The 26,805-nt window shown below is 47.4% G+C and overlaps 1 protein-coding gene across 2 annotated transcripts in view; it reads right to left on the reverse strand.

Moving 5' to 3' along the window:
• ZBTB7C (zinc finger and BTB domain containing 7C) overlaps window positions 1-20,354 on the reverse strand; it is a 373,879-nt gene extending 353,525 nt beyond the window's left edge. For both annotated transcript variants that reach the window (XM_059894669.1, XM_059894671.1), the window contains exon 1: window positions 20,152-20,354. The gene's annotated coding sequence lies outside the window, so the exon portion shown is untranslated. The remainder of the gene's footprint in view (window positions 1-20,151) is intronic.
• Window positions 20,355-26,805: the final 6,451 nt, after the last annotated feature.

A 26,805-nucleotide genomic window follows, 5' to 3' on the forward strand; every position in this document is an offset into this window, starting at 1 on the left:
CTTCCCATCACCGGTAAGTGGCAGAACCAGGAGTTAAAGCCAGTCGATCTGATTCTCAAGATCTCTTTTATGCTCTTTCTGAGTGAAGTTCATTGGATTTTGGGGTTGTTTTTGAAGCACCTGTAATAAAGTTTTATTGGAAATATTTTAGGCTTAACATGTTATAAGGCAAAGTATAATGTCCAATTCACTGGACTTTTGACATGCAATTCAGTCAACTATATATTCTATAGGGTAGTAAAACTCTTTATTATTGATAAATTAACCAGACATGACAACAAACTGTGACCTTCACCAAACAATGCAGAATCAGTACTCCGACCCTCAGCTGCTATCGATCGATCATGGCTTAACATTACCCTCACTCTTTCTAAGGCTGTGGTTCTCAAACTGCAGAGTTCATCAGAACCTCCAGCAAAGCTGGTTAAACTACAGATCACTGGGCTCATGTGTAGAATTTCTGACTCAGTTGGTCTCAGTGGGGTGGGGACTGATAATCTGCATTTCTCACAAGCTCCCAGGAGATGCTGATGTGGCTGGTCCGGGGGCCCCCTTTAGAGAATCGCTGCTCTAGGATACTCCTGTCTTCTTGGCTCAACTAGTTGCTACAGGCTCAAGCATTGAACTGTCTGGCTGTAACTGCCACTGTTTAACTGTCATGACTTTGCTCCTCTATTTGGGTTTGCTGTCTACCTACTTCTCCCCCTCTGGCTCTCAGCACAAGGGAAACCTTGGCTTTCTGCCCCACTAGTCGGCTTTCGGCTCCACACCAGCTGGCAAAAGCTGAAAGAGAAAGCCTTCTAAGCAAGCATCCCAGCAGGGCGAATTCCCTGTGATGGTGCCTTGAATCAGAGGGAAGGACTGTTCGCCTTTCAAAGCATAAGATCTTCCCTTTCCACCACACATTGGTTATCTAATAACTACTTGCATCTACATACAATTGGTTTCTTTACTCACTTTTTGTTCACAGCTTTGAATTCTTCAAGATGAAATGCTCTTTTTTACCCCCAAAACATCATTTTCTCAGAACTTTCTTTTAAAACACACACACACACACACACACACACACACACACACACACACACACACACACCAACAAAATGCAACCAGGATTTAAAACAGTGGTTTCTACACAGAAGTCCAAGTACAAGCTATGGCTGTTTCTCTGTTTGGCCTAATTTCTTGCTTGGACTTCTCAGGTATAATCAAAGGATTGCTGCTTCTGGAATAAAGGTCTGAGGGAGAGGGTTCTCCACCTGACCTCTGCTCCTTTCAGGGTTGCTAGATGATGTGAAGTGCTGAAAAATCAGACTGGGACAGCGCAGAGTCCTTACTGAGACGCTTTAAAGCAGCAAAAGATAGCTCTGGAGCAGGGCTAGGGAGCTGGGACACGAGATGCCTGTAAGGAGATAAATGGGTCTTTGGTAACTTCCACATTGCCTTCCTGCCCACTTTCCCATGCCCACGTTAGGCCATTCCGACAGGGCAGTGCAGTGAGAAGGGCATGCCACTGTCCTGGACAGTTTGGAGACCAGGATCTGGCCCCAGCTCTACTGCTGACCAGTGAGTGTCCCTGGACCACTTACTTGAGCCCCAAGGACAATACTGGGCTGTGTGTATACAGGGGAACTGGCCTGGATGACCTCCGAAATCCGGTGCAACACGGTCTGTGAGTGAGAACAGGAAATGGTTTTAGCCAAATGTGCTAATGAATATGCATCTGATGTGACAATACCTTGGCATTTGCGAACTGCTAATGACCAGGGAGGAACAGTTGTTGTCCAAGCACTGAAGAGCCCCAAGTGCCAGGGTGGGACCAAGCAGAAGCAGGAGGCGCCTGCCCAGAGTGTATTCCCCTCCCTGCGGGCCTCCTCTGCCCTCCACACTTCCTGCCCACGTGGCTCCTTCTGCAGGGAAGGTGAAGGGAGAGAATGCAAGTGGAGGACAAAAGATTCCTTCTTTTCCTCCCCCTTCCGCAGTCTCCGACATACATATATATCTATACATATATATATATATATACGTATGTTATGTCATTAAAAATTAATCATTGCATGGTAAACCTAAAATAAAGTGAATTCTATGGCATATAAATTATACCTCAATAAAGCTGTTAAAAATGTTTTAAAAAGAGAATTTTTATAATGTAAAGTTTTCATTTGATTCTTCTGCAATTAAGCTCCGAATGCAAACTAAAGGAAGTTTCAATCAGGACATTTCAAGATGAACACACGTACACACACACACACACACACACACACACACACACACACAGGAATAAAGCAAATGTTCCTAAGTAAAAATAAGCCACAAGGGGCACAACCCAAGAGGCAGCAAGGTGATCATAAGCACCCTGAGGTCAGCAACCTCGGCATCTGAGTCACAGACAGCTGCCACTTCAGCAGCTGGAAAATGATGTCCCCCTGCCTCAAGGAAGCTGGAACCCTCCCAGATATTCCAAAGGGCATGCAGTTCCCAGTCTTCAGGGCAGCATTTACTTTCTGACTGAACAACAAAAGAGCAAAGCAGACCAGTCAGTGAAGAAAGCCACTGGACCCCCTTCCCAGCCCTGGCCGATTCCGTGGCCCAGGTCAGCCCCGGGACAGTGAACTTCTGCAGCATTTCCATTGCAACCACTACATTGGAAGACTCCTATGGCTCAGCTATTTAATTCTCCCTACACTGAAATGGGATAGAATAGACTTCAACTTGGCATCCTTTTTTTTCTGAACTTCAAAAAGAAAATCTCCACGTGACTGTTTTTAAAATGCAGGTGTCTGGTACCTGCAAGACCTTAAAAACGTCTAAGTTTCTTTTCTTCCCGCTGCTCTATTTTGTTTGGTCAAATCAAGTGCTGCCAATGGCAGGTTCTCTAATGACTGATTAGAGGGTGAGGTGTGGGTGGCTGGATTTTCTGGTGATATTAGCTTGAAAGGGCAATTTGTGAAGAGCTCTCTGCTGTGTCAGGGAGCATAGCTAAGCGAGAAGCACGGCAGATGACTAAAGCTGCATGGTGGGGTGAGGGGTGGAAAGCGAGGGACCCAAACCAGGGGAAGATCAGATACAGCGGGTTCATTTATTTTGACAAATCTTTTCTTTTTAATCATCTGTAATAAGACCACAGTACATTGTGCCAAGTGTACGATATATTTTGGAAAGGTAATGAAGTCTAGGGAATAGGCAGCATAACTCAGCTCCCAGCTATTAAATCCTTGCTTAGAAGTAAAGTCAGAGGGGTGTGTGTGTGTGTGTGTGTGTGTGTGTGTGTGTGTGTGTGAGAAAATTACAGAGCTGGTACATTAGCAGGGGCAAAAATTAGCCCGGTTCTACTACTACATTGAGATTTAGAACATCAGACTACAGTGACTACATTTTCCTGTAGAGATCTTTACAGCTATTTGAAATTATGAACCCATAATATGCAAATGCACAGGGCTAAGAAATACACATTCTTGGCAGAGACTGAAGATGTTATAATGTGTGCTGTAAACGCCGACGCGTATGTGTATAAAATCAGTGCGCACGTACTAACTGGTCGATTATCCCCTCTAAAACCACACATAAATTCTCCTGACAGGAACTGGAATTTCGCACACATCCCAAGAATGAACAGACTCTTAATATGCTGTGTGTGTATGAGGGATGGAGTATAAAAAAACAACAGAATGGGTCACCAGGCTATGAGAGCTTTCTGACTCTCAAGCGTGACCACAAAGGGACTGGGGGCTATGGTTTCCTTTTGAACATGATAATTATAATATTAGCAGTAATCAATAATATTTATTGAGGTCTGGGCTCTGTGACAGCCACTATGCTGGGCGCTTTCCATCTAGGATCCCATTTAAGAAGGGAAGGAGAAAGGGAGAGGGAAGGAGGGTTGGAGAGAGGGAGGTACGGGGGCAGGGAGAGAGAGAGAGAGAGAGAGAGAGATGGGGGCATGTATGCTCTATTGAAATGCTTTACCACTGTGGCAAATGGCTACTTTCCCCGGGAATGTAACAATTTACAATGGTGAAAATGTTAGTTTGTCCATGAGGCAGGCAGGAGGAGTCACTCCTGTACCCAGGAGCTGGGCAGAGTCCTGGTACAAAGATGTGGCAAGACTACTTCAGACCTGGACTCAAGAGCTATGCAATAGCCGTTCCTGAACAAAGGGCAGAAAACTAGGGAAGCGTAGTCCAGAATCTGAGAAGAGGTAAATTCTCAAAATAGAATGTTGCTGAGTCAGGTCTGTACAAATGCAGGGTCTTGAAAATTGCAAGGAAGGAACAGAAAAGCCTCTGGTTAAACAATGGCTTCTAATGACTTCTGCAAATAGGTGCCGCTCAGCGAGATGGCTCAATCTGGTGCATCAGAATCTGTCATGAGGAATTTCTGGCAAAGCAATGGAGATAAAACATAGCGTGATTTAGTTTTCCAAAAAGTAAGCAGAAATATTAGTTTATCAAATAATTCACTTTTACAACCTTTCCCTCCAGCCCCACTCTCCTCTAAAAGCACCTTAGGAAAACATCCCAGGGCTCCAGGTAGACAAAGGCAAGCACACACTCGTCAGCTTTCCCATGGCTGGCAAGGAGAATGACTGGGATCTTGCCCTCTGCTTTCTCATCAGTACTGCCCAGCTTGTGAGCACAATTTCCAGCTTCTCAGAAACTAGCTGAAATCTGAGTTAGGAGATGACTTGCACAAGCACATCTAACATCAGAGCTAAACCAGAGACAGGAAACATTTTCCTACCCTTGAGGAGTTTTCTACATTCTATAAGAATCAAGGCAAGAAGCCTAATAAGACGCCCATAACCTCTTCAGGTGAGGTTCAGATCTACTAAGACTTCATTAATTCCCAATGCTAAAGGCAGTCAGAAAAACAGCAGGCAGGCTTTTTTCATTCAAGTGGTTTATATTTATTTGTAAGTTAGTACCAGGGAGGAGGAACACTGAGATTACATAGATGGATAGAAACCTACTGGAGGACACTTACGCAAACTTGGGCCTTGGAATGGGATCCTTGAATCTCTCCAGCACATCTCACAACCTAACCATTACCCAGATTTACTAGCCTTCCCATACTTTCCTCTGCTCCTGTCCATTCACCACCCTTAACAACACGTACTACTTGGCCCACAGCACACAGAGAGAGTGTAATGAATGAGGAATTCTCCTCCTTGACTGTGAGCCACAAGGTCATTAACAAGTCACGTGGCTCTCATAGAAATTGAAATATAGAACCATCCATCTACAGGATTAGAAAACATTGATAGGGCTTCCCTGGTGGCGCAGTGGTTAAGAATCTGCCTGCCAATGCAGGGTACACGGGTTCGAGCCCTGGTCTGGGAAGATCCCACATGCCGCAGAGCGGCTAGGCCTGTGAGCCTCGACTACTGAGCCTGCGCGTCTGGAGCCTGTGCTCCGCAATGGGAGAGGCCGCGACAGTGAGAGGCCCGTGCACCGCGATGAAGAGTGGCCCCCGCTCACCGGAACTGGAGAAAGCCCGCGCACAGAAACGAAGACCCAACACAGCCATAATTAAATAAATAAATAAATTTATTTTAAAAAAAAGAAAACATTGATAAACACACACCTCTGGGATGTCTTAACACCTGAGTCCAATGACCTGATATTTCTTTGTGCTGGTAGTTGCATTTTTACAACAGTGCCTTAAGTGGCTCCAGAAACAATCTCCCAAAATGTCATAAGAGATACTGGTCAATGGATAAAAATTACCCCAGTTTGGTTTGGGGCTGAAATACATGGTTTTAATACTTGGTATCAAGTGGATTATCTCTTCTTAAATTCTATCATTTAATGCGAAAATCGACATTATGGCATCCCCTGAAGCATACAAGAATTGAGCTAAACCAGGTGAAAATCAGAAGTGAACTGGACAGAGAGGTAAAGAGGCTGGGAGTTAAGATTTACTGCAATTAGAGGAAGGAACACTCCCAAACTCATTCTATGAGGCCACCATCACCCTGATACCAAAACCAGACAAAGATACTACAAAAAAAGAAAATTACAGACCAATATCACTGATGAATACAGATGCAAAAATCCTCAACAAAATACTAGCAAACAGAATCCAACAGCACATTAAAAGGATCATACACCATGATCAAGTGGGATTTATCCTAGGGATGCAAGGATTCTTCAATATATGCAAATCAATCAATGTGATACACCATATTAACAGAATGAAGGATAAAAATTATATGATCATCTCAATAGATGCAGAAAAGCTTTTGACAAAATTCAACACCCATTTATGATAAAAACTCTCCAGAAAGCGGGCATAGAGGGAACCTCCCTCAACATAATCAAGGCCATATACAACAAACCCACAGCAAACATCATTCTCAATGGTGAAAAACTGAAAGCATTTCCTCTAAGATCAGGAACAAGACAAGGATGTCCACTCTCACCACTATTATTCAACATAGTTTTGGAAGTCCTAGCCATGGCAATCAGAGAAGAAAAAGAAATAAAAAGAGTATAAATTGGAAAAGAAGAAGTAAAACTGTCACTGTTTGCAGATGACATGATACTATACATAGAGAAACCTAAAGATGCCACCAGAAAACTACTAGAGGTAATCAATGAATTTGGTAAGGTTGCAGGATACAAAATTAATGCACAGAAATCTCTTGCATTCCTATACAAGAATGATGAAAAATCTGAAAGAGAAATTAAGGAAACACTCCCATTTACCATTGCAACAAAAAGAATAAAATACCTAGGAATAAACCTACCTAGGGAGACAAAAGACCTGTATGCAGAAAACTATAAGACACTGATGAAAGAAATTAAAGATGATACCAACAAATGGAGAGATATACCATGTTCTTGGATTGGAAGAATCAATATTGTGAAAATGACTATACTACCCAAAGCAATCTACAGATTCAGTGCAATCCCTATCAAATTACCAATGGCATTTTTTACAGAACCAGAACAAAAAATCTTAAAATTTGTATGGAGACACAAAAGACCCCCAATAGCCAAAGCAGTCTGGAGGGAAAAAAAACGGAGCTGGAAGAATCAGACTCCCTGATTTCAGACTATACTACAAAGCTACAGTAATCAAGACAATATGGTACTGGCACAAAAACAGAAATATAGATCAATGGAACAGGATAGAAAGCCCAGAGATAAACCCACATACCTATGGTCAACTAATCTATGACAAAGGAGGCAAGGATATACAATGGAGAAAAGACAGTCTCTTCAATGAGTGGTGCTGGGAAAACTGGACAGCTACATGGAAAAGAATGAAATTAGAACACTCCCTAACACCATACACAAAAATAAACTCAAAATGGATTAGAGACCTAAATGTAAGACTGGACACTATAAAACTCTTAGAGGAAAACATAGGAAGGACTCTTTGACATAAATCACAGCAAGATCTTTTTTGATCCACCTCCTAGAGTAATGGAAATAAAAACAAAAACAAACAAATGGGACCTAACTTTTGCAAAGCAAAGGAAACTACAAACAAGATGAAAAGACAACCCTAAGAATGGGAGAAAATATTTTCAAATGAAGCAACTGACAAAGAACTAATCTCCAAAATTTACAAGCAGCTCATGCAGCTCAATATCAAAAGCAAACAACCCAATCCAAAAATGGGCAGAAGACCTAAATAGATATTTCTCCAAAGAAGATATAGAGATTGCCAACAAACACATGAAAGGATGCTCAACATCACTAATTATTAGAAAAATGCAAGTCAAAACTACAATGAGGTATCACCTCACACCAGTCAGAATGGGCTTCATCAGAAAATCTACAAAAAACCAATGCTGGAGAGGGTGTGGAGAAAAGGGAACCCTCTTGCACTGTTGGTGGGAATGTAAATTGATACAGCCACTACGGAGAACAGTATGGAGGTTCCTTAAAAAACTAAAAATAGAATTACCATGTATGACCCAAAAATCCCACTACTGGGCATATACCCAGAGAAAACCGTAATTCAAAAAGACACATGCACCCCAATGTTCATTGCAGCACTATTTACAATAGCCAGGTCATGGAAGCAACCTAAATGCCCATTGACAGATGAATGGATAAAGAAGTTGTGGTACATATACACAATGGAATATTACTCAGCCATAAAAAGGAACGAAACTGGGTCATTTGTAGAGATGTGGATGGATCTAGAGACTGTCATACAGAGTGAAGTAAGTCAGAAAAAGAAAAACAAATATCTTATATTAACACATATATGTGGAACCTAGAAAAATGGTATAGATGAACCATTTTTTTGCAGAGCAGAAATAGAGACACACATGTAGAGAACAAACATATGGACACCAAGGGGGTAAAGTGACATGGGGCGGGGGGGGAATGTGATGAATTGGGAGATTGGGATTGACATATATACACTAATATGTATAAAATGGATAACTAATAAGAACCTGCTGTATAAAAAAGTAAAGTAAAATTCAAAAATAAACAAAAGATTTACTGCAATTAATCCTCCAAGCCTGACCCCTTTAATCAAATGTACTTCCTCCTACTTCCTACACACGCTTTTCTGCTAAGAGGCGACTTCTTGGTGGAGCGTGACACAGGGCACACTGGTCCCGCCATTCCTTTGCTCAAGCTGTTCCTCTCTCCCTGAATAATCTCTAGGAACCTCAGTGTCAATTTAGGTGCAGTGGAAAGAATATGGGCTCTGAAATCTGAGCTCTGTTAAATGGGAATAATAACGTCTAACTAAAAGCTGCCGTGGGATTGAATGGGCGCATCACACCTGGGCAGTGCCTGCCATGTAGCAGTCGCTAAATTGATGTCAGTGCCCATCCTCCTACCACACTCCCTTTCTGAGGTCCGTCTGAAGTCTCACACCCTGTCGACTCCAGGAATACAACCTCTCTTTTCCTTAAAGTCTTACAGCTCTTACAAGATATACTGCATCATTTAGCTCTTCAGCATTAGGCTTGTGTATATCTTACATACATCAGCATTTTCCTAGCCAGGTTTTCAGATCTTGAGGCCAAGACCATGTCTTGGGCTTCTTCTGATGCTCTGCAGAACTTAGCCCAGGTTGGAGACACAGGGGGAGCTCCAATGCACCTTGTGTTCTCGGTGGGATCCCAGCTTCCCTCCCCCAACCCCCACACACAAGCAAAACTTCTTTGTGATGGGCAGTTTCTAGGGCCAGTCTGGAACTCTTCAGCTACTCTAGTTGGTTGCCTTCAACCCCACTGATAAAGGCCTACACTCAGGCTGTGGGCTGCTTCTGGAAAGCTTTCTGAGCCTCCAAGAGGGCAGGCTGAAAGGACTGGGGCCAGTGTTCCTGAAAGGAGATGGCCCTCAATCCGGGAGGGGAACACGGAGCTGCATACACACAGGGACAGCCCAGGGGAGTCCAGTTCAAGCGGGCTGAGGGTGCCTCCTTCAACACAGTGGGACTGATTTCTCTCCACTGACCCCAATCCCCTCTGTCCATGCGGCTGCTCTGCCATCACTGTCCATTTGCTGAGAAGGGATTGGCCTGAGGGAGAGCCTTGCTCTCCAGACTGAGGACAGCTCTGTCTTCCTGGGATACAGAGCGGTTTCAAAGCCCCTCAAGCTCAGAAGGAGCACAGCAAGGACACAGAGTCTACCTGGCTGAGCCGGGGCCCCAGACCCAGCCCTGTGGAGGACTCTGCAGATGGACGGTGACCAAGAGAGGCAGATGAGAGGGACCAAGGACATGGTGCCATGAGCTGTGGGCAGGAAACCTCACCGCTCACATACAGCCAGTCAGCCCAGAGCCCCTCCCTGACACCCTGCACCCCACCCCCAGTCAAAGGCCCTAACATCCCCTCTGTGGCTTTTATTTCCCTTCATCGAGGCCGCCCCCAGTGCTGCTTTAACTGTTTTCTTCCTCCATCAAAGTCACCCCCGCCCCTGACTCCAGGCCAAGAACAGGAGTGCTGTCCTACAAGCCTCCTTCTTCTTTGCTTCCCCACCTGCACCCATTGCCTGGCACAGCACACAGTAGGAACTCAAGAAACATTGGTTTAATAATGTCGACCATAGGATTTGTTTTCCAGGCAGTTCAATGCAAAAAATTCTTTATTCTGCTCTCAATCCTTAAACAATTAAGCAATTTTATTCTTTGAGGCACCTTGTGAACAATAAATCAGCAAGCTTAGAAGGCTATCAGTTTGTATTCAGAAAACTCAAGGTTTCCTTTCATAAAAAAAAAAAAAAAAAAAATCATTGGGTAGGGCTTCCCTGGTGGCGCAGTGGTTGAGAATCTGCCTGCCAATGCAGGGGACATGGGTTCGAGCCCTGGTCTGGGAAGATCCCACATGCTGCGCAGCAACTAGGCCCATGAGCCACAACTACTGAGCCTGCGCGTCTGGAGCTTGTGCTCCACAACAAGAGAGGCCGCGATAGTGAGAGGCCCGTGCACCGCGATGAAGAATGGCCCCCGCTTGCCGCAACTAGAGAAAGCCCTCGCACAGAAACGGAAACCCAACACAGCCAAAATAAATAAATAAATAAATAAATAAATAAATAAATAAATAAATAAATAAATAAATAAATAGCGTTCCCTTTAAAAAAAAAAAATCATTGGGTAAAAACCAAGAGTATTGGATAAGCAAAAGACTGGAAACCAAAATATCCATCTATAAGGGCCTGGTTAAATAAGCCAAGGTATAGCCATATAATGGAATTTACGCAGTCAAAACAAACAAGCAAAAAAGAACAAAGAAATTCTTTATAGTCAAGACTTACTGTTCAGTGGAAAATGTAAAGTGAAATATAATGTGTATGGTACGCTTCCATTTGGGTAAAAAAAATTTTAAATACACATGCACATGTATGTATACATACACACACATATACATATTTTCCAGTATGTGCATTCAGTATCTTTAAACTGAAGAGCCCCGTAGCAGTGGTTGCCTAGGGATAAGGGAACTAAGAGATGAGGTGAGGGAAAGCCAGTTTACTTTGAATACCCTTTTGTACCTTTTGAATTTTAAACCACGTAAGTATTGACCTATTCGAAAAAATTAAATTAGAAATTCAAAGCAAACAATGCGTGGAAAAGTAATAAAAAATCTAGTTTAGGAAAACATAAAAGAGAAATCCTCATTTAAAAATGATTCAAGGCAGCCTGGTTGAGTCATCTGTTAACTGCGCAGAAAGCAAAAACCCAGGAGGCACCCTTGTGTGGCTGAAAGGACACGTGGCAGCCGCTGGCACTGGCCTGGGCTCCTCCCTGCCTTGCTGGGGGACCTCAGAGAGTGGCGGGGCCTCTCTGACCCTCAGTTTCCTCCTCCGTGAATGGAAGTGTTTGGACCAGCTCTTAGAGCACATAGGCCCTTTCCTGTGTGGGAACAGGGGATCCCCAGGTAGACACAGCTAGTTACTTACTGACAACCTAATTTAAAAAGAAGAAACACTCCTTAGAAAGGAGAGAGAGTTTCCTTCCCCCCAACAGAAGTCTGTGGCAGGGAGATAAAAACCTCAAATCCTACGCACCAGAGTGCAATGAAACCAGCGCCTCTGACTTCAGGAGCTTAAAATACATTTGCAGACACACCCTTCCCTCCAAACACACCTGCTGCTTTTTTCCTCTCTCTTCCCACATCCTCTCTGGACAGGCCAAGTGCCCATTTATGACAGAGCTGAAATATTTCCTTTTTTGTTCTAATATTTCCTGCAGGGCCCCTCCCCTCTTTTATGGCTGCCATTCACAGCCATCTGGGATGACCAGGAACAACAGGCAGCTTCAGGATTTAAAGACAATGAAAACATGTCACTTTTTAAAAACAATAGTTAACGGAGGCCCCCCTGCATCCCCAAAACATACTTTTAAATAAATGTAACTTAATGGCAGTGACTGGATATTGTCCATTCTTGGAGAGGCTTAGAGAGGCGTGTATGTCTCTCTAAACTGTCCAGGCAGAACTTTCCAATGAGATGCTTTAAAACGTGGTGCCCAGCAGGTTTCTCTGTTGCCCAAACTTTCTCTCCAAGCCCCATCTCCACCCACTTCAAACTTAGGAAGTGGCTAAATGTGCTTTCCATGCCTTTCTCGCAGGAATTAGAGAACACCAGAGCCAGAATGGCTCTGAGATAATACAATCTCATTTTTGTGGTTGAAGAAACTGAGGCCCATAGTGGAATGGCACCCAGGAATACACAATTTGCCCTCCATATGCCAGGATAAAAGTCAGGTCTCACAACCCTTCACTTCTTTCCTAAATTGCTTGCTTTTGACACATTTCCTCCCCTGGCCATACAGAGTCCCCCAAGTAGCACCAGCCTCCCCAAGACTGACCCTCCTGACCTGTGCCCCAGGCCCCCTGCCCTGTCTCCAGACTACAGAGCTCTTGAAATGTGACTGGTGTCACGTGTTGAAATGATAATTCAACTTTGGATATATTGGGTTAAACAAAAAACCTTACTAAAATTCATTTTACCCATCTCTTTTTACTTTTTTTAAATGTGACTACTAGAAAATTTTAAATTACCTGCATGGCTCACATTATATCTTCACTAGGCTGTGCTGCTCCAGGTCATAAGCCGTTTATCCATTCAGCTCCCAGTCGGCAAAACTGACCTGTCCCGTGTCCCAGACTCTGTGTGGCCATTCTCTATTCTAAAGACCAACGACGCCAGGCGTTCCTGAGCAGTGTGCCCCTGACAACAATATCGAGACTGAGCCACTGAAGCCTCAGGATGACCGTAAGGAGTGTGTCTCCCCTTCTGTAGGAGGTAGGGAAGGAGAGGGATCCTGTCACCCCTCAAGTGACATTAATTCTACCTACATGTGAGCACTGGCTTCCCAACAGTCATCTGTCTCGTAGGATTTTTATCCCTTGAAGCATAGTGGTAGCTTGGGGAGGAGGAGGAGGAGGAGGGGGAAGAAAACAAAGTCTTGAAAGTTCTTCAACACGAATCCTTGGTCTTCTCTCTACTCTCCCTTCAGGTTAGAAATAGAAATCACAAAACACGTGAATAATTGTGGCTTCCATGTGGGGACCCCTCATTTTTGTCAGGAGCTGTGCAGAGTACTTTGTGTGTATCATCTCATCCCATTTTCTCAACCACCCTATGAAGTTGCTTATCACTGTTTTCTAGACAAGGAAACTAAAGCTTAGAGAGGTTAAGTAATGTGCCCAAGGTGACCACCAGAAAGTGGCCAAGACATAGGGTTCAGGTCTGATCAGCTCCAGACCCATGCTCCTCACCACCCCTGCACGTGTCTCAGTTTCCTCATCTGCAGGATGGGGACAATACCTGCCTGAGGCAGGGTTGGAGACCCCATGGTCCCTGGGGACCCATCCTCCCCTGGGAGTAGGTTCTGTGCTCCTGAGGAGCTTCTGGTTCGAAGGATCTCTGTCTCTAGCCACTCCCTGGTTGGGCTACACCCCACATCCTAGGCTGGCAAACCTGTCCCCGCGCTCTTGACCTTGAGGTTCTCTTGACCTTGGGGTTCTCTTGACCTTGAGGTTCTCTTGACCTTGGGGTTCTCTTGACCTTGAGGTTCTCTTGACCTTGGGGTTCTCTTGACCTTGAGGTTGCTCCTCCCTGGGTGCCCTCTAGTTCCTGTCTCATGGAATTAAGTGCCACTAACTCCTTACATCAAGACTCCACCTAAACTTCACCTCCTCCAAAAACCAATCAAAACTATTAAGTCAGAAAGCCACTTCCCATGCTGCCCTTTCCTACTCTGCTTCCCAGGAGGTGATGCTCTCCCCCACCCCTCCCCAGGGCCCTGCACTCCTTCTCCAGCAAACTCACACTCAAAAGAAGCCTTGACACCAATGGGCTTAATCAGGGTCTCACCTCCCACAGGAAGTATTCTGTATTTCACTCATTCAGCAAAATATATCGTGAGCATCCGCTGCACGCTGGGTGTTCTTCTAGACCATGGGCATAGCAGTGACAGTGACAAAGCCCCTGGGCTTCTGAAGGAACCAAGGTTTTCCCCAAATGGTGATGCCCTAAACACGCTAATCCAATGATACTGGTTCATATTTCTCAAGATTCTCCTGCTGTTATTTGTAGGTCAAGGAATGATTAGCTAATGGGCACTGGGTTTTGTTTTGTGTTTTGTAATGATAAATAAAGTATGATACATTACGTGAAGGAATGCAACACACCCATTAAAATATGTTTCTAAAGAGCATGATGGCATTGGTAAATGTGATAGAACGCTCATTGAGGGACAGCTTGCAACACCATATACCAGTGGCTCTTAACAAGGTCACGGAGGCAGGTACTTAGTGAGAAGTACCTTTCTAACCACATCCAGTGTTGGGGGTGGGCAGGAGGGAGGGCTGATTTCCTAACTCAAACTGTGGATGGTAAAGCTTACTGAAGTATTCTCAACCAGTGAGGAGACTTGGAAAATACATTTTCTTCTAAATATCAGTGATTCACAGTGGGAATTTTCCAGACTCCCAAGAAAAAGAAACCTTCTGTCTATTAAAAGATGATATGGGTTTTGAAAGTTGTAGAAAACAACATTTAATCTTAATACATTTATATGCGAGTAGGTCTCTGTGTGTGCAAATGCACACACACACGCACACACACACACACGCGTGCGTGTGTGTGTTAGTGGATACAGAAAAAAGACTGGAAGGAAATATTCCAAAATCAGGGTGTTGTAAGCAGTTTTCCATTTTAATTTTACACCTTTCCATATTTTCCAAATTTTCCATCATGACCCTTATTGCTTTTATAATCAGAAAATAAGCAGCAAACTGAATGCTAATAGTTTTTTAATTTCCTCATGAACCTGTTTTTACAGGCACCATTTCAGTGGGGTTTGGAAATCAGCAGGGTGTGAAACACAAATGAAATTCCCCATTCCTGCAGGGCTGAGTGTACCCCTTGGCCCTGAAGAGAAGCTCTCCCCACATCCACGCTGGCAGCCAGCTGTCCACAGCTGTTCTGAGGAGGCTGCAAATGAATGGAGCTGGTGGAAAAACACAACATTCCGAACTCTCCAAGGATGGCATTATGCTTGGAACTCTTGCTCACCAAAGAAGTAAATAAACAGAAGAGAGAGGGAGAGACGTGGCAGCCAAGCAAGCTGGAGGAACTTCAGTGCTGGAAGTGGCTCAGCTTCCCGAGGTCCCCAACTCATAACAAAACACCTGAAAGAAGACCCCTCCACCTAAGCCAACCAGCCTTGTCGAATCAGGGCTAACACTGCTAGACCATAGCCCTCCTGGGCTGTATCTCTCGAATGCCAGCTTCCCTTCCTGCCACACATCAGAGTGAGTATGAACAAGCTTTACATCCACCTCTAAGCTAAAGAGATCCCGAGGGCAGGGCCCCTGGCTGATTCATCTTCATACACCCCCTAGCACTAATGAGCATAGCACTCACCAACTACTTCCTCAGCCACTGCCACATGCCAGGCACTGTTCTGGGGTTGGGGATACAATGGGGAGCAAAACAGACAAGCTCCCTGCCTTCTTGGAGCTTACATTCTAGTCGGGGAGGCAGACGATAGACAGCAGGAGAATCAAGTTTCTATCCCAGATAGATTGGGACGCTATGACGAACGTATTACCAGGCTGTTTCAGTTGAGATCTAATGACAAGGTGAAGCCAGCTGTGGGAAGATTTGCGGGAAGGGCCTTGCAGACAGGAGAACAGACAAGGAGAAACACGTGAGCTCCGTGTGTTCAAGGAACAAAAAGGAGCCAGGTGGCTAGAGTACAGGGAGTGGAGGAGGGTCAGAGAGGCAGGCAGGGGCCAGACCCCAGAGAGCCCACAGGAGGGTGGCACAGGAGCGGCCCACCTGCCTCACTAGAGGAGAGTCCCGCTGTGGCTTTGTGAGGCTGGGTTGTGCTGTGACAGCCCTCAGAGCAGGAATGCAACGCTATCAGGCGAATTGATGACAGGATTCCCATCATCCCAGACAAGCAATCAGCTTGACTTGGGGCTCTCAAAATGCCCATGGAACCCCATCTCTTCTCATCCACACTCCGCTTCTAGATCCTTGCCCTGCCAACACCCCCTTCACAGCGCCAAGGAACACAGCTGATGGCAACGAAGGAGCAAGCCTGACTGCCGTCCACCCATCCACCCATGCCCAGCCCTCGGTGTGCGTTCAGTAAACATCTTCCGTGCCCAGGTCTTGCGGTGGGCGCTGAGGGTGTGACGATGAGCAACACAAGCCCTGCCCCCAAAAGCTGCCCCAGGCTCTCAGGGCACCACCGTTGGCCACGAGCTGCCCAGCACCCACCTCTCCAGGTAGGCCTCCTGGTGAAACCTGCTGTGAGCGCCTGACATGGTTCTGAAGGGTGGATTAATTCACTCCAAGGGGTTAAACAGAGAGACAAGCTCAGTGCCCCGCCTGCTTCCTCTGCCCGCCCCCGCCGCACCCCCATTCCTCCCTCCACTGACCCAGGGAGAAAATACGCCCAGTCTCAGGAATGAAGCTGTAGTCGGTGGGATGGCAGGTACTATGTATCTGAAGACAAAGGAGGGTTTTAGTGTTGGCTTGAAGAGTGGGAGGTGAGGGGGACCAAAGGGGACTAGTCTGGGGAAGGAGTGGGGAGGAGGGAAAGAGCTCTGGCTGCACGCCTCAGACCTCCGCAACCAGCACCGAACAGATGCCACAGCTCACGGTCAGAGGGAGCCACGTCTGATTTGTGGCTTTCAGAATCTCCTCCTGCATAAAAATCATCGTTGCCATTATTCAGAGAAGCAAATTACCCCCACTTGAGCAGGTTCTTAAGCTCTACCCTGTGAGGTTTCTGGGGTGTGCCTCATTTTGTACAAATGAGGGGGTCAGTGCCTGAGAAAAAGCACCCACACTGGCTCTAGGGGTGCTTTTTGTTTGCTGAATGCTTGTATCCCAGATCCCCCAGAGCAGCTGAAGTTGCCAGAAGCCCCGCGGGGCCCCTCCACACGGGTCAGGGTTCACTCCAGCCCCCGCCATGCAGTGGGTGGCAGGTTTTCTTCCAGTGGGCACAGCCATCCTGGGGAGAAGTCAGCGCCAAGCCTGGTTCCAGACCCTTGAGTCTCTTCCTCCCAGGAGGGGAGGAGGGGTTATAAATAGCCTGGACTCCTTCAGCCCTCCACAGGCACAGATCCCACACCCCCGCCCCAGCCTCAGCCAGCTGGTCCCTCCTCGCCCAAGTTCCCACAGCCTTCTGGAAGAGGGAGGGAAATGGCTCACCCACAGTCGGGGTGGAGAACGCAGCCCTTCAGGCCCCCATGGGAGTGAGTGGCCGCCCATGAACTGTCACTGTAACCCTGCCACACCTCTAAACCCCTTTGTGACTGCAGTGCTGGAGAGGGCTGGGGGGTCGCAATATTATTAGGGGGACTCTTTCACCCTGGTCGGCCCAGAAACCCCAAGCTGCATGCTCAGAGTATGTTACTGCAGTGAATGGAGTTACAGCAATAACATTCTCCCCTCTCTCTGCCTTGGTTTCCCTATCTGTTAAGAGATGAACTATGAACTATGAGTTACCTATGAGATTAGCATGCAATGAAAGTGAAAAGGCAGTGTCAAACTGTAACATCGTATTATCATGAAGATACCAGATCTTGGTTTCTTCTCCAGAAGCCTCAAGTGCAGCTATGGGGACATTGATTCTTATCTGTTCGTGAGAGAAGAATTATGCTCGGTGCCACTGCATTAGCCTTGAATTCTTGATACTGCGTGCCCTTGAAAGCATAAAACTTACAAAATGTTCTCTCTTATAAGTCGTTTCTGACTAATACAGATTGACACACACCACATCCAGAATTATTTTGATTTAATACGGTTCTGCTGGACCGTACATGACATTTTAGACTGAAGAATAAGCATTGCCCTAGAATATTTAGGTTCAGGAGAAAAAAGTTCTCTTAACAATCATTCTGTTTATCACTCAGATCCTTCCTGCCCATACACACTGGTAAGAAACAAGTGGCTAACATTTAAATGGCCAACTCCCAGTTCTTTTTAATTAAGACACTTTGTTTGCTCAATAAAATACAATGTAAAAAACATTTACGGAAAACCCACTCATTGATGTCTAATAGCTGTGTCAAATACCCATAACAACATTTATTCCAACACCCCCAGATAATTGCTCATCTTTCTCATTTAGTATCCACAACAGCACAGCATTTGTGCCCAAGTGTGATTGATCCAGAATTGGGCTCCCTTTCAAAAATATCTGTAAAACCTAATTACCAGCAAAACAGAGTTCTGGCATCCTACGGAAAGTGGGTGCCTCACAGTGAGACAAGCTGCAAACTCATCTTGGCTAATCAAGCCACATTATGTTACAAAAGGAGTTTGAGGAATTTGGGGTGAGGAGGGAGCAGGAAAAGTTGGGATAGTGTCAGACTGGAAATCTGCAGTGACAGTTCTGATTTTTTTAAGCCAAGGGCAGAGGACAGGAAATTAGCTGGCAAGCATGGATGTAGAAAGTACCAGATAATGAGCCCATGATGGGCTTGGGGTGTGGGAGTGGCATTTCTGATCTCAGGCCCTACAAGGCCTTGTTGAGGGAACTCTCTCCACCCCGGTCTGGGAGGCTGATGTCATTTCTAGTCTCCCTGGGCCTCTAACCACTGTGGCAGGTCACTCTCCTTCCTCGGGCCTGAATCTGCTCCTCTGTAAAATGAGCACTCTTTAATGTTTCTGGGGTCTCTTTCAGCTCCAAAATTCTGTGACTTCCTTTAAAGCAAAGGACATGCTTTCTGCTCAGGTACTTGCTGGGGCTGGGGGAATAAGGAGTGGGAACAGAACCAGCCAGAATGAAGGACTGAGTGTTTCCAACTCCCATGCAGTTCTGTACCGACTTGCAACACCCGGATATCAGACCCATTCTGGGAATAATGATTTCTTTCAGCCCAGGATGGAGCTACCCGGGTGGTGCTAACCTCCGCTGCCCTGGATTTGTCAACCTGGCCAATGAGGAACAGGGCCAAACCACTGGATTTCTCAGAGCCTCTCTCCCAGAGCTGACCAAGGCACATCTTCCTCTTGTGAGGGTCTTCCCTTCCCACCGTCATCGCTCTTTCCGTCCCGGAGGCCCCAGAAACCCCAGCCCTCGCCTGGAGAATGGTCCAGCGAGGCTCCCTGGGCAGGCAGCACAAGCCACAGACTCCTGGCTCCCCTCGGTCCTGGACCCTCCACACCTCGGCTTGGGTACCAGCCCCCGCGGCTGGATTCAAAGGAAACGGGAGTTGTTGCCGCTTCTCTTTTCTTTGGCTCCTCCTGGCCTTCTTCCTAATGAAATCAAAGAAGCAGCCCTAATAACAAAGCAATACAGTGGCCGGAGACGATTCGCTTTCAAAGGACCAGGAGATGCGCACACCATGAGCGAAGGCGCGCCCGGTTCCCGTGCGCGTCGCTAGGAAGAGACTTTGTGCTGACCCTTGCGGGCGACAGGTACCGGGCCGGCCTTCGCTTAACTTTCCCGAGGCACAGAGGAACCGTTGAGTGCTCCCAGTTCCCGCAACTTCCCAACTGGACAGCAGCATGGGTCTCAGGATCCTGCAAAGACACCACCTCGAGCAGGGACCGCTACGACGCCCTTGAGGCGCATCGCGAGATGCCGGGTCCCAGACTTTCCAGTCCCTTTCCTAATCTTCAAGATAAGACCTCAATGCGGGTGCCAAAGTCTCAAGAAACCGCCACTCTCCAAAATGTTCCCGCGCCTTCCCGGCAGAAGTGCGGTAAAAGTTTTGGCAGAAACCACCTGTGGCTGCCGACAGACCCGCCCCGCCCGGGCCCAAAGGCGCCGCCGAGCCCGGGGCCGCACGCGCCCGTATAAGTTCCCTTCCAGCCCCGCGCGCCACTTCGCTCCGGGCCGCGGTGCCAGCCAGGAGGCGCGGCGCCCGCTCGCTGGCTCGCTCTTCGCTGGCTCTCCCCTCCTCCCTCCCTCCTCCCGCCTCCTCCCGTTGCATGGCTGCCGAACGGAGCCCCTGAATAGCCACCACAACCCCCCGCCTCCTGCCCGCCGCGCCGGGGGCGCCCCTGCCCCAGCCTGCGCCCCAGGGTGCGCGGACCTCCGGCCTCCTAGCAACAGCCCGGGAGATCGCTCCCCGGCGCCTGCGATGCGGAGCCACCCTCCGGGAGCCCCGCGACCCCCGACCCGCCTCAGCAGCCGAGATGCGGTGGAGACCGCGACCCTCGCAGTCGATGCCCCAGCCCGGCACGCGAAGCCACTCACCTCTGCGCGCCGCCGGACCCGCGCGCCTCCTGCACTTGGCGCCGGCCGCTGTCCTCGCGTCCGCCTTCGCCGCCGTCCGTCCCTGTGCGCCGGAGCTGCGCGGGTCGCTCGGCTGTCAGAGTCTCGTGGCTGGGCTGCGCCGGCTGTGTGGAGCCGAGCGGCAGTGGCGGGCGCGCGGCAGCTCCTCCCTCCCCGCTCCGCGCCTCCGCCCTCCTCGTGCCCCGCCTCCCGCGCCGCTGCTGTCAGCCCTGCGCCCCGCGCCCGGCGCCCGCGCTGCCCGCGCCAGCGACTCGGGGTGCGCACTGGGCTAAAGGGCCCGGATGTCTGAGGTCGCCTCTCTCGCGCGCCCGCCCCCTCCCCTGCACCGCCTCCCCGCCCCGCCACACATGCACTTGCTGCGTCTCAACCTCCTCCTCGGCTCCAATTAATTTCTATTTTGACAGTAACTGTGGCTGGGGGCGGCGCTGCTGGGGGCGCCCAGGACCCGCGCCGGCGGCGGGCGGCAGTCAGGCCGCGGCGCGGGGGCGGAGTGGGGGGCCTGGCACAACCACCCTCCGCTCGGGGCTCCGCGTCTTTTTTCTTTCTTTTTTCTCTTTGCCTCCTCCAGGATTTAAAGGGACAGCCCCGGCCGAGGCGAGGGGCCAGGCGGCCGCCGTTTCTCCGGTCTCCAGACGCCCTCTGCGGCCCGGCCGGACCCGCCGGCACCCGGAGCACAGGCTCCAGACCGCCGGGTATTTTTAGGTCCACACCCGGCCCAGGACACCGGGGCGGCAGAGCTTGGCTCGGTCGCCCCGGCGCACGGCTATTTTTACAGAGTCCGATTGGGGGAGGAAATAAAAAAACTCAGCAACTGCTTTTCCAACCGAAAGTAGGGAGCAAGGAGTGGGGGCGAGAAGTTTCCCAAATGCTCTCGGAATTCCAGAGAGCTCAGAAAGACACCTCTCCGACACGAGAAACCACAGGCGCGCAGCACTCCAGGGCTCCCAAATCCCTGCGGGCCTCCCCGCCCTGGAGGCCGCTCGGGCGCCGGGCCCCCAACAGCTCGCCGGCCAGGGTACCCCGCAAACTGCACAGCGCGCACCAGGGACCGGCCTCGGGCCACCCGTCACTCGCCTGGACTACCTGGAAGGCGGCCTTCAGAAGCATCCAATCACCCAGCTACGCAGCCAAAGGGCGGGCACTAGAAGGACTTGACTCCACCCGGTCCCTCCAAGCCCCGCCTCCGCGGATACTGTACCCGCTGGAGAGTCTCGGTGGGAAGCGCTGCAGGCGCCAAGCGGTGATGGACAGCGCAAAGGGCCCATCCGAGGGAAGAGGAGGGGGTCTCGGTCCAGGAGCGAAGGCGTGAACTGTCCGCTGGCTAGGAGACTCCTCGGCAGACGTTCCGGCCACCAGCAGGCCGGGGCACACTGGCGCTCTACCTTTTTACAACTCCCGCCTTCCTCACTCCCTGCAGACATAGAAACCCTTGCCCGCCGTGGCTTGCCCGACCTCTGCGACTGTACCCTCTGATGTCAGCGGATCCTCTCCGGGACTCTGTCTTCAAAGGCGGCGAAGTTTTTCGGTCCTCAAAGTCTTACAGGGACTGCGCTTACCTGAGCCGTGCGAGGCGCCCAGGACAGGCGAGAAAGCGAATCTCTCCCTCCTGTTTCCATTCTGGCCATCGACTAATGAACGGACAGTGGGACTGCTGCTGTCTGCGTAGTGTCTCTGACTATTGAAGATACTCGATGGCATCCTTTACAGGATTCACGAAAATAAATTTGTGGACCTTTTGCTTGGCGCTTCTTACCAGTGTTGCTCACTAGAAATTTTCATCGTTTCATTCGTTCGTGTAATAAATGCACATTGCATGGCACCACTTGGGTATAATGAAAACAAGGGAAAAGGCTCTGGAATAGGATGTGACAGCGGAAATCTAGGCACAAACATGAAAGGGTGAGCTGAAACGTACGGTTGTGTACGTCATGTTTCACTGGACAGAGAGGCCTGGCTTTTCCTAAGAAGAAAACAGCATTTCTTTGACAGTTTGAACAACCAGCTTATCCAAACTGTTCAAAGGCAGTTTGAAGAAGTCTAGGGAAGTCTGTTGTGGAAACTAAGATTTTCAGATTCAGGATGTCAGACTTCCAAGTAGCTAAAGCAAAATAACATCCTTGCTTTAAGCAGCCCTGGGAGCCTTTGCCCTCCCAAATTAGCTTGTCTGTCTCCCTGCTAAATTAGGTTGTCTGCCTCACTTCCTTTCATTAAAGGGTCTTCAGCCATTTGGAGGACTACTGACCCAGCTGATGTGGACAAGCTTCTAAGCCAGAAGCATGGGGGTGAATTTAGGGAGTACCTGGGGGATGTGAGCCCTGCAAGACACCTGCAGATGAAAGGAATGCAGTGCAGGGAGCGAGGGCAGCCATGGCCGTGAAAAGGGTGTTTTGTTTAAGAAAAGAGGGATGTGGGTACTAAATTAGAAATTCCTCTAAATAGGAAAGGTTGTCCTCCCTTCTCTGGGTACAGCTGGCTCAGAGCAGGTGTTCCATAGCTAGGAATCACTGAATGGCTTTCCATGTCATGAGCTGCAGAGGAAGGTTCCATGTTCTAGACAGTGAGCCACAGGTCTTCTGAACCTAATCACCACAGGCAAAAGTTTTATAAATTTAAGAGCAATCAGGATGAGAATGGTCTGCATTAGTGATATTATGGAATATTTTTAAAGAGAGCAGCTATTACACCGTGTTCACGATTTTTATTCAGTTGTCTTTTTTCCAACAAGACTTTGAGCTCCTTACCCATCTTGGTATCCTCAGTGCCTAACACACACTTGGCACCTGATAGGTGCTCATTAAAGATTGATAAACCAAATGAATGCAAAGTTATTTTAGAATGGTGGAGTAAGCAGGGTAACACAGAGAGAAATCCAGTGCACTTTGTAAGACTCACTTGCAATTTACTTGTTTATATGGAAGTGCAACTGTAAACTTTGCCATAAATAATAGGATTTATTGGCTTGTGCCAGACTTTCCTCTTTAACAGCCATGTAACCTAGAAAAGCATGTTATTCAACTCCTCAATGCCTCCATTTCCAAATCTATCAAAAGGAGATAAGAATAGGGACTTTTCTACACCTTCGGGATGCTGAGATGACCACATGAGAAAAGGTGTGGGCAAGTATTACCTCGTGAACAGCATTCATTAAGGGGCTACTGTGGATCAAGCACTGTGCATTGTAAATTGTCAATATTAGTTATTGGAATAAATTTTTCAGAAATTATCTGAGAATTGGGTTCAAATATTTATCTATGCCCCAAGGGTGGTGAGAGGCTGATTCAAGAGAAAAGAAAAGGAGAGAATTAACATTTACAGAGCTACTTCTAGAATCAGAATCATGGCATGCATTGTTATATGTTCCTCAGGACAACTGTGTGCGATGCATTTTGTTATGACCATTTATAGATGAGAAGTCTGAAATCAATAGCAATGGTGACGACCAAGGTCCCGAAGCTGGGAAGTGGCAGAGGCACCTTTGGGACCCAGGTTTGTGAGTTCGGGAATCCATCAGGGGTCCATCCTGCAGTGCTGCCTCTAGAAGAGAAAAGAGGTAAGAGCCTTTAAGGAAAAGAGGCTAAAGAGAATTTCAAGAAAACAATGGTCTGTGTTACCACAAGGCAGGTTGGGCAAGGTGCAATCTCAATTGAGAGGAACTTCCTGGAAAGGGTGGCATTTGATTCAGTCCTTTAAGTTTGGATTCACACACATGCTCTCTCTCTTTTAAAATTTTTATTTTAAAATAATTTCAGGTTTTCAGAAAAGTTACAAACATAATATAAAGAATTACCATATACCCTTTTTTATATTTCACTTAGAAAATATATTTATGTATATATAAAAAAATAAAGAGAAATAAAAAGAATTACCATATACCTTCACCCAAATTCTCCAGATGCAGACATTTCCCATGTTTGCTTTATCCTGTAGCCTCTCTATATATACATAGTATTTTTTCCTAAAGCATTGGAGAGTAAGCTGAAGATATGATGCTCCTTTACTGATAAATTCTTCAATGAGTGTTTTCTAACAAGAAGGACATTCTCTTATGTAATAATCAAAATCAGGAAATTTCCATCAATGCTATTTTCTAATCTAAACCATATTTAGATTTTGCCAGTTTTCTCAATAATGGCAAAAAAAAAAAAAAAAAAAGAAAACTAAATTAATTCTGATCAGATTCCGGTCCAGGATTAACACATTGCATTCAGTTCTCATATCTCTTGGGAGGGTGTTTTTTTTTAATTAAAAAAAGAAATTTTCTCAGTTTTCATTTCTTATTTAAGTGGCTGTACATTTACGACCCATATGAGGTTACAAACGTTCTCTCCCTCACCAAACTTTAGACGGGCTCCTCTCAGCCCTCTTTTTGATGAGACCTCGCCCTTAGGGCCTGCCTAATCCAGTTGTAGCAAGAATTCTACTAAATCAACTTAGTGAGAATCCCACCCCGCCCGGCGCCCCCCCCACCACCATCCTTCAAATCTGATCCACCTTGATATCTGATCAAATTCCTCACCCCCCACCCTTGATATCTGACCAAGGCCTCCCTTTGGCAAGAATCCTGCTAGGTCAGTTTACTACCTACCCTTGATGTCTCTTCTTAGTAATCTTCCATCCACCGACTCCCACCCTTCCTTGGCTATAAATCCCCACTTTTCCTTGTTGAGCCTCATCTCTCTTCCCTGTTGCAATACTCTTTTTGCTATAGTCTTGAATAAAATCTTCCTTACCATTTTAACAAGTGTCAGAATAATGTTTTCTTTAACAGAGCCAAAGAAAACACAGAAAAAAATTAAACCCATCTGTAATCACCCACCAGAGATAACCAGTTAATCCCTGATTTTTTAAAATGTGTAATCCACATTTGCAAGGGAGTGCAAAAACCACCACTTCCTTCCAGGGACCAGCTTCCTCTAGAAACTATTGAGGATATGGAAGTTCTGCTTTCAGTTCTTCTGGAAGTTCTTTCTCCGTGTCCAGTGTACCTCATTCTGTTCCCAGTGTGGCCACGGTCCACCTTGCCCTTTAGCTCCTGACCCAAAACTCCAGTTACCATCTCCCTCAAGAGGCTGCTATGTCCCCCAGCACCCCCCAGGAAGAAGCTGGTGTAGGCAAGCCACGCTCCTCAGACCCACTAGTGCTGTTTGCCACACCAGAGGCTACAAAGGCTCTACTGGGTAACAATTTAATAAAACGTTGAGGTAGCTCAAGGGAATTAAAATGTAAGTTTGGACAACTTGAAGTTGTGCATGACATGTGACTTCCTCCATAAGCAACCAGGGGTTCAACCCTCCACAGTGAGTCCCTTGACGGTGCACCCCATTTCTAACCTGGCTCCCCAGCTTTCAGGACTTTGTGGGATGACCCTTTGATGAGACTCTCCTGAGGAGAACCAGCCCCTAACCTCAGGGAAGGAGTTTTCCCTAGGATCCCTTCCCTGTCCCCCTCCACACGTACATTTCCCCAAGCCTCAGTCAGTCAAGACACCTGAAGTAAGGCTCTGGGGTAGGTGGGTGATCACCAGCAGGACTGTCTGATGATGGCCATCAGCACCCCAAGTATGACAGAACAACCAAGCAAATCAGGGCACACGAGGTCCCCAGGTCAGTCCAGCCTCCTTCGGGATCTCCCCAGCAGTCGCAGCTGGGGGTGGGCCTGTGTATTCTTCCCACTGTTTGGTGAGTAATTGTCGATACAAATGTGCACAAATGCACACTCCCTCCTCCCCCCGCCCCCACACACAGCTTCTAAGGACAATTCTTAGAGATGATTCAGTCGAAATCTATGAGGATCAGAGAAACAATTTGCTAGTTACCTCAAATTTTGCAAAATGCCATAGTATTACTTCCTTTCCTTCAACCATTCTCTCCCTGAGCAGTCAGTGTTTTATGTATATGTATACATGTACATATATATATGTATATATAAAACGTTGCCCCATCTCCCCCACCCCATGAGAATTCAGAAGTGACCTATCACTGAGCCAAGGTCCCCACTGGGATTTCCCTTGGTTAGCCAAGCACCAGGTCAGAGCTGTGCCAATTACTCTGAGGATGTGATTAAACCAAGAGCCCTCACCCTACTCAGAGGCTGTGTGGAAGGAGAGGACTGCTTTTAGTCAGGACGTGTAGGGCACCAGGCAAATATTTGTTGCGCAGTGCCTGTCTACATAAACAATTTGGTTTTTAAAATGCATTACAAAATCCATGGCCCATGTGCCATATAGTGATTTAATGATGAAGATGTATAATAATGGATAGAGAAGAGATATTTATTTATTGTCTCATTGACGCATATTAAGATTCTTCATAGTGTCCAGATACCGCCTCTTCCTGTTCAAGTCACAAAACCACCTTTTCACTTCCTTTCTTGTTCACTATTGCCAAATGCACCATTCTTAGTTAATTTCATGTCTCCCACCTTGAGAAAGGGTAGCACCACTGTTACTCAGAACGCCATGGTTCCTCAGAACCTATTTGTATTGAAACACTATAGTTTTTCTTGCCTCTGCAGTTCCTTTACACCAGGGGTCCCCAACCCCCAGGCCACAGATCGGTAGTGGTCTGTGGCCTGTTAGGAACCAGGCCACACAGCAGGAGGTGAGCAGTGGGCAAG

The sequence above is a fragment of the Balaenoptera ricei genome, chromosome 14, assembly GCF_028023285.1.
Source record: "Balaenoptera ricei isolate mBalRic1 chromosome 14, mBalRic1.hap2, whole genome shotgun sequence".
NCBI classification, from domain to species: domain Eukaryota; kingdom Metazoa; phylum Chordata; class Mammalia; order Artiodactyla; family Balaenopteridae; genus Balaenoptera; species Balaenoptera ricei.